The 17,635-nt window shown below is 40.0% G+C and overlaps 1 pseudogene; it reads left to right on the top strand.

The window, feature by feature from the left end:
• Positions 1–4,217: 4,217 nt before the first annotated feature.
• LOC149218198 (pentatricopeptide repeat-containing protein At2g22070 pseudogene) lies at positions 4,218–8,410 on the top strand (annotated as a pseudogene).
• The last annotated feature ends 9,225 nt before the right edge of the window (positions 8,411–17,635 follow it).

Below are 17,635 nucleotides of genomic sequence, written 5' to 3'. Positions count from 1 at the left end.
ATCCATATATCGACACCTAGATAGCTCTGCCCATGACCTACTCCATGCCCAAATCTCATCTAACTCTGCAAGAACATCATGTGATGGATCCCCCTGTGATGGTGATTAGTTGGGTAGCTAATCCAACCGTAACATCTCCTCCACAAGAACGCATGCATCTCACATCATCATGACTGTCATCGCATCCTGTTGTCAATCGCATCCATCTTGCCCCAAAGCGTCTGCTCATCATGTCAAAAAGAGGACTCATTGCCATGAGCAGAAGACAATGAGTCTCATCCCCATGCTAGTCTAGAAAGAGGGAGGGGATGGGAAAGCTGAAGGCTCTCCATCCTCCTTCTCTAACAACTCAATCCATCTGTTAGGATCCTCCTCTTCCAATCTCTACATGTTTGTTTCTTGGCTCTCCTCTTGAGTCTTCGACTTCACATCTCTGCTATCCTCCATTTCATCTAGTCTACCTATCAAGTCCAAAATACTATTAGATAATGTCGTTTTTCCTTCACATGGTTCAACCTCTCATAGACCTCCTCATCTTGCTTGCTGTCGTCCACATTCATCTCTATCAATCTACACCCAGTTGTAATTTTTGCCACGGTAGGTACCCCTAATTGGTCATACACTTGTCCATTGTAATTATATAGCTTCTTCATATGTGGCACCATCATTGCTTAATACTGCTTCATGAATTCCATCCCTAGAACCTCCTCGTAGTCATCAATCTGCACTATTGTGAAGTCGATCTTCCCAGACCACTCACCAATATGTACATCCACATTCTCTGTAATGTCAATGGCCTTGTCTGGTGGAAAGTTTACTGCCTTAAGACGAGCTTGGGTTGGTGTAAACTTCAACCCAGCTTTCCTTGCATCTTCCTCTTTAATGAATTTATGGGTTGCATTACTATCCACCATAGTGAGTAAAATTGCCTTGCCCAACCTTCATGTCCACATACTCCAATGTGTTCCTCTCAGGATCATACCTTGGGATAGCCTTCGTTGCTGCTGCAACACCCAATATCTGCATCATCCCAAACGATGGTTCTTCCTTCTTCTTTCCATCAAATTGTGCCAAATCTACCATAGTCAGTCTTGAAGGACAATTCTTTACCGTATGCTCTTCTCCGCACAACCAACACTTCAAAGGTTTCTTCATCTTCGATTTGCCACCTAGTTTTGAATGATTCTCCTTTGTAGGCTTTTCCTTCAGTTTGTCAGACTTCTTGTTCTTCTCTTTAGTCCCTTTATCATAATGGTCCGCTAGCCTATCGACTGCAACAAATGCCCCCTCAAGTGTTTTGATATTTTGCCTCTTCACCTCATTGTGTGCCCAAGGTTTCAATCCAATGATGAAATTGAACACCTTGTCTTTCTTTGCCATATCAGGTAGTTCCAAGACCACACTCACAAATTCTTGTTGATACGCCTGCAGACTCCCTATTTTCTTAATGTACTTAATCTTTGCCCTTGCATCCCAAGTCTCATATTGTGGGCTAAAGTGAGTTTGCAATGCTTCCTTCATTTATTCCTAACTAGAGATGTCTTCAGCTTCACCATGTGCAATCTGGTCTGCTTTTCTTCTCCTCCACATCTTGGCATCCTTTGTAAGGAATTGAGTAGTTACCTTCACATTGGCCTGCTCATTAGTAAGTCCCAGGCGTTCAAAGTATTGTTGCATATCCCATAAGAAATTACCAAGTTTGCGCTCCTCACCCCATCATAAGAATCAGGTTCCTTGACTTTGATGTGGGCAGCTCCTCCAACTGGTCCTTGCCCAACTACTTTCTTCAAAATGGCTATCTCATTGAGAGCCTCATCAAGACTCTTTCGTAACTTTGTGATCTCCTCTAATCCTTGATCCTTCGCAGCCTCAAAGTTCTTGACTTTTCCTGTAGTTTTTCCATACTATCATTCAAGATACTCATATCGTACCTTGAGGTTCTCATGAGCCTCTTCTTGCTTCATGAACTTATCTCTAAGTTCAACATTCTCGGCTTCCAATGCACTCATCTTTGAACTTATTTCTTCTAAATGATCCAACATCTTGTTCATGAAAACTGTCTTGGGAGTTGTGCTTGACTCACCTATAACTTGTGGTTCCTCCATGTTATCTACCATCAGCTTTGCCTTAGAACATGTTAAGACCATACACCTCCCTGTTCAGCTTCAACCCTGCCCTGTAGTCTTGCCCCTGCCAAATTTCCTAATTTCTCATTGCAACCAACTACACAATGCCCAAGCTTCAATACCAACTGTAGCCACTGCCTGTCATATTCCTGCTTCTTGTTCGTCAAAGCCCCTTTCTGCAAAATAGCCTCTAATACCAACTGTCATGCCTCTACCCTTGTGGTATTCTTTCAACCACGGATAGGCGAGTGCGACACCGTCATACTTTTTCTTTTCACTAATACTCAAGTACTCAGACTACTCCTTAACCAACACTTAGCCAATTTTATCACAAGTGTTATCACGCAGCAAAAAAATTTAATTATCTTTCATCAGTTTATTCTTCATAAGCAGTGGAAATAAAACATCACAATCAAATACATATATACCATATGTAGGAGGGGCAGGGCCCATATAATCTGAGTTTGCCCAATATAATAAATTTTGTAATTCAATTGTACAAATAACTTTACAAAGTCATGCATCCTTCAAACTCTCGGCCTAAACACTTCTTCCAAACTTCGTGCACCTGTCGTGCACCTCTACTAGTTCATTGTGTAGCCCTGTATGCCTTACCCAAACTTGCCCAACCGTCGTGCAGTGTTTTGCACGCTCTACCCAACTGTCGTGTCACAGTGCCCAGCTCCCTATGTCGATCTTCCCACACATGTGTGTCGTTGTGCCTCGTGTCGAGGCACCCACACCTCTATACATAATGTCCAGACTCCGCAGGTTGGATTGCAACACCCCTCGAGTCGTCTGTGCCCACTTGTTACCCACCCGCTTCACAACCGTGTACCGAACCTTAGAACAATACTCGGGCTGCTTGTTGCACCCTTTGCACTTGCCTTGGGTCTTGCTGGTCCAACCACACCACTTTGCAACATCCTCGGGTCTGGGTGACCCGCGAGTTTGTCACAGCGGCCTGCGCCCGGTTCTGTGCCTACCCAACCTGTAATATGTGCGCCCAACAAAACCCCAACTTCGGCACTTTGGCAATACTCTCAGTTTTGCACCTACACCCTGTCTGTATGCCTAGGCCCCTCGCTCGTCCTCGCTCTGCAATCATTATTGTCTCTCTTGCTTGGTCGAATGGTTGATGCCTACTCCATCCATGCCATTCTTACTTATATGCTACCATGTGGTCCTTCCACACGAACTGTCGTGTCCCTTCGCTTGCTCCATGGGTCATCTCTCCTCCATAATGTGCATCCGACCTACCATATAATTATTCCATCACTTCCCATCGTGTTGTTGTCATGTTGCTTGGGGGGTCACAGGTCAGCTCACCCATGTTGCCCACTGACTCGCCCATGCCCATGTCGTGGTGCCCGTCATGATTCACCTGTTGCACTTCCACATGACTCACCCACCGTGTCCAATGTCACAACTCAACTCGTTCGTACAGTGGGGTGCTTTGCCCGCCCAAGCGCTTGCCCACTCGGGCACCCAATTTGGGATGCCCGACGCGCCTCTACCCGGTGACTCACCCACGCTTGCCCATCATGTTTGCTATAACATGTGTCCCCGCCTGTTGCCTTTAACCGAACGCTCCAACCCCAGTTGCTTTTAACCGAACACAAGCGCCCGTCACAGATCCTAGGTGCGCTCACACACCTTTAACTGTGATTGTCAGTTTTTCAACTCTCTCGGGTACTCGGCAACTCAAGGCCCTGACTGAAACCTTGCCCCGTTACGTTTTCCTTGAATAACAACGATGACTTGGCCTACATTCGAGGAGCAACTAACAATGCATATGTTGGAGCTAAGAATTTGTCTTCTTGGGATGTAAGGAAACAAGGTATTGATGCAAGACCTAGAAACATTAGCCATGAATGAATAACAACTAGTGACAATTATCCCCACTACTAATTTGATGATTATCCCACTACTAATTTGAAAATTGAATAAAGAAATATTTCCACCCTATCCAAAAAGAAAAAAGATAAAAAAAAGGAAAAAGAGTAAAGAACTATGCATTAAAAATGTAACTTTATTTTTGACATGGCATCTTTTTTACATATGTCAGTTAAATATGATTTCTTCGCAGAGAGACAAAACAACGACTCGTGCCCAATTTTTCATTACGATTGAAAATATACATAGAACCTTGCCAACGGCCATGAAGATGTGGAGCTGACTGTCACAAAATTTTCCGCATCCACAAATTATGTGGAGCTGCCCGTCACAAATTTTCCGGCGTTCACAAACTGAACAAGGATGTAGAGTTGATTGAAATTTTTTCCCACACTCCTAAATTGAAAACGCATCAATGCCATGGAGCTGACTGTCAAAATTTTCCGCATCCACAAACAATGTGGAGCTGCCCGTCACAAGTTTTCCGGCGTTCATAAACTGAACAAAGATATAGAGTTGACTGAAATTTTTTCCCACATTCCTAAATTGAAAACTCATCAATGCCATGTTGTTGCCATTCGTAGACACGAATACATATTCTCGGCAACGGTATTTTGTTTAAAAATGAATCAAATGGGTGAGTAGAGCCAGCAGCCATGACAAATGCCAATAACTTCACAGTTTTTCTGAGGAGACTGGCAGTTCTCCAACATCATAGTACGGTAGGGACACCCACTTTTTCATTCAAGCTACCGAGGCATGATAAAATGAGATTTGATTTCAGAGTATTAAACTTTAGTACTATTGCTCTTGAAGCAAATACGAGTGAAGAATTGCAGGAGGAGCACTTCGAACCCTTGTACTTCAGCGGCATTAATGGCCATGGGAAAACATTGTGCAAGGAAAAAGAACTGGATGGTGTTGCTGCGGGGATGTTTGATTTCCTGAACCAACGAAGCATTAAATTGGATTCCACCATGTATTCGCAGTTGTTGCAGGAATGCAGGGACATGAAATCCTTGGCAATGGGTAGGAAAGTCCACGCCCACATGATAAAAACTGGAGTTAAACCTGAGAGTTATGTTGGCAATCGATTGCTAGATATGTACTTCAAGTGTGGGAGCGTTGTAGATGCACGCAAGGTGTTTGAAAAAATGCAGGCGAGAGATGTTGTTGCCTGGACTACTATGATCGCTGGATATTTCAGATGTGCGAGTGTAGAGTTTGCACGCCAAATATTTGACGAAATGCCTCAACGAGATGGGGTTTCTTGGAATGCAATGATTTCAGGGTATGCTCATCACGGCCAGGGGAGGGAGGTGTTACAACTTTTTCGGCAAATGCAACGGATGGGTTTCAAGCCAGACCTTTATACATTCACCAGCGTTTTGATGGGATGTGCAGGCCTGGCAAATCACTTACAGGGAAACCAAGTGCATGGTATAATTATTAGATTGGGAGCTGAATGTTCTGTTTCAATAGCCAATTCTCTTATTGACATGTATGCTAAATGCTGGAGCATAGAGGACGCGCGCCAAGTGTTTGACAAAATGCCAGTCCAAGATGTATTCTCTTGGACGATTATGATTGCAGGGTATGTTAAATGTGCGGATATGGAAAATGCACGTATCTTGTTCTATAAAATGCCAGAGCAATATGAAGTTGCCTGGAACGCAATGATTGCAGGTTATTCCCAGCATGGTCAAAATGAAGATGCTTTAGAACTTTTTCGTGAAATGTATCAGGCAGGCTTGAAGCTAGATTATTTTACTTATGCAAGTGTTCTAAGTGCATGTGCAAATTTGGCAGATCTGGAACATGGCAAGCAGATCCATGCATACATCATCAGAACTGAAGTAGAGCCCAAAGTGTCCGTAGAGAATGCCCTTGTTTCGTTATATGCAAAATGTGGCAAGATAGACAACGCACATATCATATTTGACAAAATATCAGAGCGCGATGTAGTATCTTGGAATGCAATTGTTACAGGTTATGTCAATCAGGGAAGCCTAGAGGATGCACGGCAGTTATTTGACAAAATGCCAGAACGAAATTCGCTATCATGGACTTCTATGATTGCAGGATATGCCCATTATGGCCACGGTGAACTGGCGTCCAAACTTTTTTGTCAAATGCGACTGGGAGACATAAGTCCTGATCATTTCACTTTTGCCGGCGTTCTTAGCGCGTGTGCAAGTCTAGCTGCTTTGGAGCATGGCAAGCAAATCCATGCCCTACTCATACAGATTGGATTTGAGTCGTCCGTATCCGCAGCTAATTCTCTTGTTACAATGTATGCTAGATGTGGAGTAATAGAAGATGCATCCCAAGTATTTGACAACATGCCTGAATTAGATTTGATCTCATGGAACGCAATGATTGCAGGATTTGCACAGCATGGGCATGGCAAGGAGGCCCTCAAACTCTTTGAACAGATGTCGTGGACAGCTTTGAAGCCTGATCGAATCACCTTCCTTAGTGTTCTATCGGCATGCAGCCATTCAGGTTTAGTAGAGGAAGGACGCAACTACTTTGGTTCTATGAGTCGCGTTCATTGCATCTCTCCAGGAGCAGACCACTATGCCCGCATGATTGACCTCCTTGGCCGCTCTGGATGCTTGGATGAGGCTGAGAACTTAATTAATAATATGCCATTTGAACCTGATGTTGGTGTTTGGGAGGCTTTGCTTGGAGCCTGCAGAATCCATGGCAATATAAGGCTAGGAATTCGTGCAGCAGAATGCCTTTTAAACTTGGAACCACAACGTGATGCAACATATGTACTTCTGTCAAACATGTTTGCTACAGCTGGTAGGTGGGATGATGCAGCTAAGGTGAGAAAAGCTATGAGAGAAAAAGGAATTAAAAAGGAGCCGGGATGCAGTTGGATTCAGGTCAAGAGCAGGGTGCATGTGTTCTTGGCGGAAGATGCGTCACATCCACAAGCATTGGAGATCTATGCGACATTGGATAGATTGTATGCACAAATGAAGAAGGAAGGGTATGTGCCTGACACAGACTTTGTTCTACATGATGTGGATGATGAGCAGAAGGAACACGTTCTCTCTAACCACAGTGAAAAATTGGCCATTGCATTTGGACTTATCAGCACACCAACTACAACAACAATCCGAATCATAAAGAATCTCCGTGTCTGTGGGGACTGCCACACAGCCATCAAATTCATTTCCAAAATTGTTGAACGTGAAATTGTTGTGAGAGATGCCAACCGCTTTCATCATTTCAAAAATGGATCGTGTTCTTGTGGGGATTATTGGTGATACTAGGTTGATACCCTTGCCTTGACAGGTAGGGCATTGGATAATTGTTATTTCTGCAACCAGTTCTGATAATAGAGGGAGTTCCTCTTAAGACCTTAATGTGCACATAACTGCAGGCACAGAAAATAGAATGTTTGTCATGGAACTTTGATTGCTTTGTAAATAGAAATAGCACTTTGAGGCATCTAATGAACTCCTTTCCACGGACTATTCGGGAAATATGCATAATAATTATGGGTGGGACTTATCACCAGAGGCTCATCTGGTTGGGCAAACATGGGCTGTGAAATTCCCCCCTCGAGGGTTCAATTCCTCCCCGGTGTAGTGACGTATTTAACCCAAGGGGGACTATCATCGACAAAGAAGCCTGGCATGATAATGGACAAAGATCCTATCCCCTAGTCCTATCAGCTTTCCGCTAATTGAGGTGTTGATTGGGCTGCACTAAAGATAAACAGGAAGCATTTGAACTATAAAGGGTGGACAATGATAACTAAGCTACAAGATTTTGATGGGCTCTATCGAGCAAACATTCCATTATTTTTTAGTATCTTTTTGTGGCTGGTCCTGGTCCTCGCGAGATAGTTACAATCAACAACTGCAACTTAATAATTACAGCTTTGCTTGTAAGTCCCTTATGGGTTTCCAGATATCTTGTATATTCGAAATTCAAGGATGGCAGGCTGGAGGTCTTTACGAAGATAAGCAAAGATAGAGTTGCATAGATTTGGTATGCTTTAAGAACATGAACGTCATTACGAGTTGGTGTAGCTCCAGCATTCATCTTTTTTCCAGGCGGGTGAATGTTCAATGTTTTCTGACGTAGGGCTCCCTTCAGTTGTTTGATGTTTTATATGCCCTCGGGAATTCAAGGCAGTATCTAATCGGCTTGAGTCATTAGCCTAACTCTGATATGATGCCTTGGGGACCTGTCTATATTTTTGTTTACTGCAAGAATGACTATGGCAAGAAGTTTCTGATATATATAGTCTCCTGAACTTTTGCATTGAGAACCAATTCTCACAGTTATAGTCTTTGTATTGCTGATATTCAGTGAGTTCTCAATTCAAGTTCATCGTAAAGAGGATGGATCAAGAAAGTAAACAAGCTCAAGACAAGTTTGAGGGTGCATTAAATGACCAGTAATGGAGGTTTAAGGGCATCAAGTGAATGAGAACCTGAGATTGTGTGCATTAAAAAAGAGGGTCATCATTTCTCTGTCACTGTGATCCTCAAAAGGGAAGTTGTGTAACTGGAAAGAGACTGTCCAGAAGAGCCTGGAACAGCATCAGCTATCTACCTTTCAATTTTCAAACATAGTGCCTTGCAAATGTACAATGTGAGAATTATGCAAAATTGCAGTTGCCTACTTTCTTTACAAGCAAAACAAGGAGGCGTTTGTCAAAACTGAAAGACAATATCCTTGTGAACTCTGATATGTAAGATTCCCCTACTCCTTTCTACTCGGTTCAAGAAGTTAGGGAAAAAATAAAGTTTATCCCTACATTAAACAGCACAAACTGTAACTATGCCAATCCTAGTATCTGGTCTAGAGCTAAGTTATACAAGGTCTCCACACAAAAGCTATTTTTAACAAGCACTTAATTATCTTATGTTTCTTAAAGATTGTAGTCCACACATCAGCCAGTTCATTTCGCTCGTGGGGATTTGCAGATCGTGGACTGCCCAAAATAGATTGCTGAGTGAAATATCTATATTTTTCTTGCTTGTACGAGGATTACCTAAGTAATATCAGCAGTAGCTAACGATTTTTTACATATTATTTTTAAGTATTTTTTAACATTATTTTAGTAATAATTCATTCATGCCATCTCTTTTCATTAATTTTCTCATAATTAATTATTTATTTATTTATTTATTTATTTAAGTTATTACCGTTATTTATTTTGACGTAGTTCTACTCAATATTAATAATATGTACCTATTTTGAATTTGACCAAGTCCTCAATATAATAATATATTTGACTATTAATTTTTATTTTCTTTGAATTGATCTGGTCCTCCTCGATATTAATAATATCATCTCTAACTGCTAAACCTATCTTATCCAATTTAATCGATTCAAGGACTCACTGTTTTTTATTATTCTAAAAAAAACTTTATTATTCAAAAAAAACTTTAGATCGTTGTGTGATGGGTGGAGTGTCTGACTCAAAAGATTGGAATATTTTTAAACTCCATCACAGTATGATTCTAGAAATTTTCAGCATAATGATAACAATTCTTCTCCCAAACAGATTCTCATCATGTAATTAGGTTCAATCCTATGTAATCTGACTTCATAATTATTTAAATGAGTCCTTTGTTTTATGATTGATCTGCCAAGCTGCACTGCAGTGTGCTTCCAAGGTAGCCTTGGGATATGAAATCGGAGATGGTAATGGTTCAATGGGTTTGGTATCTCTTCTTCTTTATTTATTTATTTAATTGGTTTTTCTTTTACTAAGAGTCTTCTCCCAAACAGATTCTCATATGTAAGTAGGTTCAATCATATGTAATCTGACTTCAAAATTCTTTAAATGAGTCCTTTGTTTTATGATTGATCTGCCAAGCTGCACTGCAGTGTGCTTCCAATGCTTGATCTGCCAAGCTGCACTGCAGTGTGCTTCCAAGGTAGCCTTCGGATATGAAATCGGAGATGGTAATGAATCAATGGGTTTGGTATCTCTTCTTCTTTCTTTATTTATTTAATTGGTTTTTCTTTTATCTTTTCCATACTAAAAGTGCACAATTTATTAGTTATTTATATTATACATATTTAATCAGGAAAACCATGAGTAAATACCGGAATCCATCCACTATTTTTTTCATATACACCCAAAAAACAAAAACCGAACATTTTGAATAGACATTACAAAACATGGATAGAGTCAGATATACTAGTAGATATAACAGCCATCAGGAGTTAGAAGAAAAAATGGGAGCGGGATCCCTTGCACTCGATCCAAGAGGTGCTACAGTGTCAGAGTCACAATGAAGATGCCCTTTTACATGGGTCAGTCTTGCATCGATCCTCTCCATGGAAAAGTGTATGTTCATCAACATCCTTTTAGTATCCTCCAGTGAAGCCAACACATTGTACCTCTCCCCTTGTTTGCCCTTCAATACCATGCCAAGCAGAGTCTTCATCTGCCAGTGTATTGCAAAGAAGTTGGGGTATTTTTTTTCGCCCCCCTAGTGTGACCAGGGTCGGGAACTGAGCAAGAAACCTCCTCTAATATCTCAGAGTCAGAGTAGTATTACTTCTCGACCCCTGCCTTGGTCTCCAATTTTCTAATTTCCTGTCGGGTCTCAGGAGGCACCACATTAAAATATGTCCCATCAGAGTCCTGGGTGAATAGTCGAGCCCTGCACTATCCTTGTGGATTGCTACCACCACTGCCTCTCCTACATTGCATGCATTGCTTGGAGGCATGACGAATGGGGGGCTTCAAAACTTTTATTGCCGCACAAGCACCTGTGACCTACAAATTGGCAAGAGTGCCTTCATGTTACAAAAACACCTACAGGACACATTGATAGTATAACCAATACCAATCCCTCCCAGTTAAATCAAGAGATAAACCATGGCTATAAGGTGCCCAAGGGAAAAATCTTGTATGCCCTTGAAACCCTCTAAAACCTGAGAATTTAGACAGAGCCACAGATAGACCCACAAACCAAACATTCTACAGTTAAATCTTTCTAAATTGACCAGGATGTCAGAGCTACATAAATTAGCTTAGACAAACCAAGTATGCAATTCAACACCCACCGAGCATATAACAATACTATAACCTCAAGCCGAAGAACACCAGACTAGAGACATAGATTCACTAAATCAACCCCAAACCCCAGAGCGCCAGAATTGGATGACCGATTTACTGAACCAGAACATGCATTACCAGAAAGATTAACAGGCTAACAAGGAAAGACTTGGAAGGAAAAAACCTAAGCAGTCAAGCCTGAGTTGCCCGTAGAGAGTAGTGTTCGACTATCTCTACCAGTTGTCAGCCCTAGCTACGAATTAGCTTCACCACAACAGAGTTTCTCCTCCCTCATCTACCTAACCAACTCTAGACGAAGCGACAACCTCTCAACCTGAGAGCCATGCACAAATACAACAACAATTTCACAGTACAAGAACCATGCACAAGCATCATCGGCAAGGAGATCGGGGTCTCAACATCACTCTTGCCCCAACCACCCACGTAGAGCACTGAAAATAAGACTCTCACCATCACCCTCCTGTTAGAAATTAATTAATGGAGCAATGAAATACACAAAATATTCCGGAAACACAAATTTAGAAACGCATGAAAGAGAGACACAGATATATGTGGTTCACCCATTTTGGGCTATGTCCACAGAGAAACAAGCACTCTTTTTTATATTACCCAACAAATGAAGAGATACAACCTACAGCAAATCGGATGTAATTTCCTCTTCGCTCTCACACAATCTCCTCTCTCTCTCGCTTAGAATAATAATACACAACCGCAATACAATTCCCTCATACAAACCAAGGGTTTCCTTTTAGGGCAAAAATCCTAAATTAACATAAATTCTTCCGTCAGATCATTTTCCTAATGAATGAATTAGATTGACTATGAAATTACAATATTTCAAGGCAATTTTTCATCGTTGCCCCGAACCTCCGCCAAGGGGGGGCTCATAAAAGTCGTTGTCGCCCCCCCTTGGACCCCCTTGATGGCGATCAAACGGCCGGTGTTTTCGCCCTGTTAGGAACAAGGATCCAACGCGGTTGAAACAAAAAGCTTTGAACAATCAAGAAGATAATCAAGCTCCACACCCAACACCTCCGCAATAGTTAGTTGTGTTGCTACATGTTGGGGGTGAGTCACGCCCCTTGCTCTTTAATGTGCATCACGTCGACAGGGTGGCAGACTCGCCTCACACTGCCTCCATTTAGTTTTTTCTTTTTGTACTTGCTTTTTTTCTTGTGTAAATTAAAATTAGTCCTTTTTTAAAATATTATTATTATTATTATTGGAATACATCAGTAAAGTACAATGTTATTGAGAATAAAAAGGAGCCTTTCATCAGGTAAGCCTTTATATGTCTTAGCTACCCATATGCCACTCTTGGCAGATTTGACTACAAAAGTTGTTGTTATAGATAGTTATTAAAACCAAAATATCAGTAATAAAGTTTACAGGTTGTTCATATCTTGTCCTACAAAAATTATTACAAAACATAACAGTCAACATACTCAATGCAAACATCTTTAGACAAAGAAAACATGGAGAAAATGGTTGTATCATTGTAAAGGCTTATGGCATAGCAATTGCCCCCCAATTGGCATGAGTAGTTGGGCAGAGTAGCAAATTTGATTTCTTTTAAAAGAAATAAGTATGTACAACAATGATATAACCCATATCAATATATCTATCTAACAACCATGACCTAATTAAATCTCTTTACAATTAGAAATTAGGTTATAATTGATAGAGCCTAAGGGCATATGAAGCATTTTTCACCTTGTTTGTTCATATCTAACAATACACTAGTGCACAAGTGTTAAGAAGATGGAGAGATAGAAAGAAAGCCTAGACAACAATATGTTATGATGATTTAACTTTCACTTGTAACTGTTTCCTAAGCTTTCATCTAGGTCACTTTGGTGTGCCTCAACATCATGTGCATTTGGTTTTTGATTAACTTTGTGAATGAGACTCATGCACTTGTTTCATGTGCACTTGCACCTATGAACACTGGTTGCAAAACTTGTGCTTACTTTGTTCATCATGCTCCTTGCTTATCCATGCACCCATACTTGACAATTCTTGGAAATTAACTTTTCTTTAGTGCAACTCCTTCAATCATAGTTTTAGTTGATCTCTAACTATTTTCGTGATTGATCCTCCCTATTTAGGAGCTATTTGGTTGATCTATAACTCTTTTCATGATTGAACCTCCCTATTTTGGAGTTATTTAGTTGATCTCCAACTCTTTTCATGATTGAACCTCCATGTTTAAGAGTTATTTTCCCCTAACAATTGTTTATCCATTGTAGAAATTTGGATTGAATCTTCTCCAAGGTGTGTATGCCCTATTGGTTTGGATTGATTATGCTCTTGGCCTATTCTATTAAAGTTTTAGGCTTTTTTGATGGTTTCTATGACAGCCTCGGGCTAATCCCTCCCTCATTGTAAATAATTCATGTACTTTGATTATGATTTAAAAAAGGCCTAAGAACTGGGACATGGATTCTAGAGTTTGAGGAAAAAGGTTGCTTGGGATTTAAAAGAGGTTTGATTTGTTTTATAATAGCTATTGAAGGAAGACTGGTGTGCCTTAAATGTATTGGTTTTCTAAAGTAATTGAGTTGAAGAAGAAGGACAAGGGACCATGCTTTGCGTTGTAAAAATATGCAAGGCAAAAAGGACGAAATTGAATAAGGAATGGGTTGCATGAGCAATTGAGGATAAAGAAGCCAACCAACAAAAATGGGGTAGAAGGAAGTGTTGACACACAACATCCCCCATCACCACACAAGACAGAAATATTGTGGACGAGAAGGAAGGCATGACAACATCGTCGACCCACACAACAGAGAACAGTTGCAACGGCTTGAGGAAAAAGGACAAGCATCCTCGAGGTAGAGGGACGATGTAGGACAGAGGGAGTTAAAAAATGAGAGAGAAAGTAGAGGTAACATAGAAGTAAGCAACTAAGAAAAGAATGAGAGAAGATAACTCTACGATACTAACAGAGCGCAGGAAAGGAGAGTGATTATTCGGTTGAGCATTGGGAGGTAGAAGAACAACTCTCGAGTAAGGATGATAGTCTGTAGACTCCTTGTAAGTATGGAGGGTGGAGATGGTTTTTGCTGAATTCCCTTGACAACTTTGATGGAGGCTTTCTCCTTGGATTCCTAGTAGGAGAGTTCTTTAGCCTCCCTTTGCTTATTTTCTTGGTTTTGTTATGAAACTAGCGCACAAAAAGATAGAAAATATAGATAAATGACTCTAAAATCAGCGTCTTCGAGGGGGAAATCTCTTTTACATTACACAAATGAACAATTCTTGGATGATACAAATGACTAAACCTCCTTTCTATATATAGGAGTCTAAGGGGTCACAATATAATCAAATCCGACATAACAATAATAATATAAGGGCACAAAAATAATAATAGTGGGCTTTTATGGGGCACACTAATAACAATACGAGGACAATAACGACATAATAATAGCAATAAAGGCTACAATGACAATAGTAATGGGGGAATCACTAGTACTATAGGGACCTAGCATGCCCCTCTCCTTCAAAAAAGTGTTGTCCTCAACGCTTGAGTAGTTCTGGATGCTTATATATAAAATTATCATCTTTCCACGTGGAATCTTCAGTGGGTAAGTTCTTCCACTTGATGAGATACTCTGAAATTGATCGGTTTCGTAGCTGTCGAGTTCTTGTTTCTGTGATTGCTTCAGGTTCCAATATGATTTTTCCTTCCTTGTCTAGTTCTGGCAATATTGTTTGAACTGGGAACTTGTCGCTTATAACCTTCTTTAAACATGAAACATGTAAAATTGGGTGCACTTGAGAAGCTACAGGAAGCTCCAATTTGTATGCCATAGTACCAATCTTTTGCAACACCTTGTATGGACCATAATACTTTGGCGATAATTTATTATTCTTCTTAGCTTGTTTGAGGGACATTTTTTTATATGGTTGTAGCTCTAGGAATACATAATCACCTACATCAAAACTTATTTCGCCGTGATGTTGATATGTCTGTTGTTTCATTCTATTCTGCGCCAAAATGAGGTTATCCTTTAATAGTCGGGGAACTTGTTGTTGATGCTTGCTGTGATCTTCCATTGCTTGAACCTTAGAATTTTCTCTTAAATATGATGTGATGGATGGTGGATGATATCCATAAAGTGCTATAAATGGGGTCCTTTTTGCTGCTGTATGGAAGGAAGTGTTATACCACCATTCAACCAGAGAAAACCATTTGACCCATTGTGTATGTTTGTCAAAGACAAAGCAGCGAAGATATCCTTCCAAACATTTGTTTACTATCTCAATTTGCCCATTAGATTGAGGATGATAAGATGAGCTATGAGCTAACTGAGTACCGAGACAAGAAAATAATTTTGTCCAAACAATTCTGTTGAAAATGGGATCTTTGTCACTTACAATAATATTTGGGTTTCCATGTAGCTTTTGAATTGTTTCCATAAATGTAGTAGAAACTGTACTGGCTTTAAATGGATGAGATAATGCACAAAAGTGTGCATACTTGGTAAGTCTGTCAACTACCACCATGATGACACTCTTTCCTTTGAACTTGGGTAAACCTGTGATAAAATCCATTGAAACCTCCTCGCAATGTTGGCTTGGAATGGATAAAGGTTGTAATAGACGCGGGGTCTTAATTGTTTCAACTTTATTTTGTTGGCAAACCAAACATTCTTCCACAAACTTTTGAATATCTGATGTAAGGCCATCCCAAAAAAATTCCTTCTTAACCCTGTGGTAAGTTTTAAAAAATCCTGAGTGCCCTCCTAAGGGAGAAGTGTGCAATTCCATAAGAATCTTTTGTTTGAGTTGGGAATTCTTACATAGGTATAAGCAATCTTTGTACCATAACGAATCATTTTTTCAGCTACATGTATCAGATGTATTGGGATCTCGTTGTAACTTTTGAATGAGTGCCCACACTTCTTCATCATTCTTCCATTCATCTCTTGCTTCATTTATCGAATCTGGTTGAATAATAGAAATGGCGCAAAGCAATGCTTCTACATCCTCATTCTTTCTTAAGAGTGCATCTGCCACAACATTTTGCTTCCCTTTTTTGTAGATGATTTCAAAGTCATAACCCAACATCTTTATGACCCATTTTTGCTGCTCTTCTGAAGATAATCTTTGTTCTAAAAATTATTTAAGACTATCATGATCCATTTTTACCTTAAAGTGTCTTCCTATTAGGTAGGGTCGACATTTCTTAAGTGCATGTAGAATTGCCAACATTTCCTTCTCATAAATAGCTTTGTGTAAATACTTTCCTTTGATTGAATGACTTTCAAAAGCAATGGGTCTTTCTTCTTGCATTAAAACAACACCAATTCCATTTCCTGAGGCATCACATTCCACAATAAAGGTTTTTGTGAAGTCCAGCGTAGCTAAGACCGGTAATTGACACATTGCCTCTTTAATATGTTCAAAGGCTTTTGTTTCTTCTGGAGTCAATGAAAATTCATCTTTCTTCAATAATGTTGTTAGAGGTGTTGCTATTCTCCCATAATTCTTAACAAACTTGCAATAATACCCTGTCAACCCAAGAAATCCTCGCAGATGCCTTATGGATGTGAGGATTTTCCATTCCTTAATGGTTTTACTTTTGCTAGGATCTACCTTAACACTTTCTTGAGATACAATATGACCTAGATATTCCACATCTTGTATTCCAAAGAAACATTTGGAGCTTTTTGCATATAATTGTTTCTCCTCCAGTAGTTTGAGCACCCTGTCAACATGATCTTTCCAAGACTTGTTGTAGATTAGTATATCATCAAAAGATACCAACACAAATTTTCTAAGAAAGGGTTTGAAAATGGAATTCATCAAACCTTGAAATGTAGAAGGTGCATTGGTAAGGCCAAAAGGCATGACCAAAAATTCATAATGACCCTCATGAGTTCTAAATGTTGTTTTCAGAATGTCTTCGGTCTTCATTTTTATTTGATGATATCCTGAACGAAGATCCAACTTAGTGAAGTAAATTGATCCATGCAATTCATCCAATAATTCATCAATGACAGGAATGAAAAATTTATCTTTAATAGTGAGTTTGTTGAGCTCCCTATAATCTGAACACATGTGCCATGATCCATCCTTCTTGTGCACCAATACTACTGGAGCATAGAAAGAACTTTGACTAGGTTGAATTATACCAGCCTCTAGCATTTCTGCAACCATATGTTCAATTTCACTCTTTTGGGCATAGGGATATCTGTGAGGCCTGATGTTTGGAGGAAAACTTCCTGGAATCAAATGAATAGCATGATCATGATCACAAATAGGTGGGAGGGCTTTGAGAGTCTCAAATACCTTTGAATGATTGTCCAAGGCTTTTTGGAGATCTGGAGAAATAGATGATCTCGATGTGGGAACCTTTAGCGACAAATTGTGCAATTACGCCTTGTTGTTATTTCTTTAAAAGCTTTGTCATTCTGTTAGAGTTGAGTATATTTCTGAGTTTCCCTGTGATACCCCTTAATTCAACTTCCTTTCCTTCTGAACAAAATTTCATGAAAAATTCTTGAAAATTAAAAGATATTGTACCCAAAGATTGTAG

The sequence above is a fragment of the Pinus tabuliformis genome, chromosome Q (assembly GCF_031772625.1).
Source record: "Pinus tabuliformis cultivar Carrire ecotype Pingquan chromosome Q, CPIR1, whole genome shotgun sequence".
Taxonomy (NCBI): Eukaryota; Viridiplantae; Streptophyta; class Pinopsida; order Pinales; family Pinaceae; genus Pinus; species Pinus tabuliformis.
Note: the sequence above shows the minus strand (reverse complement) of the source record. Positions and strands in the feature narration are given on the sequence as shown.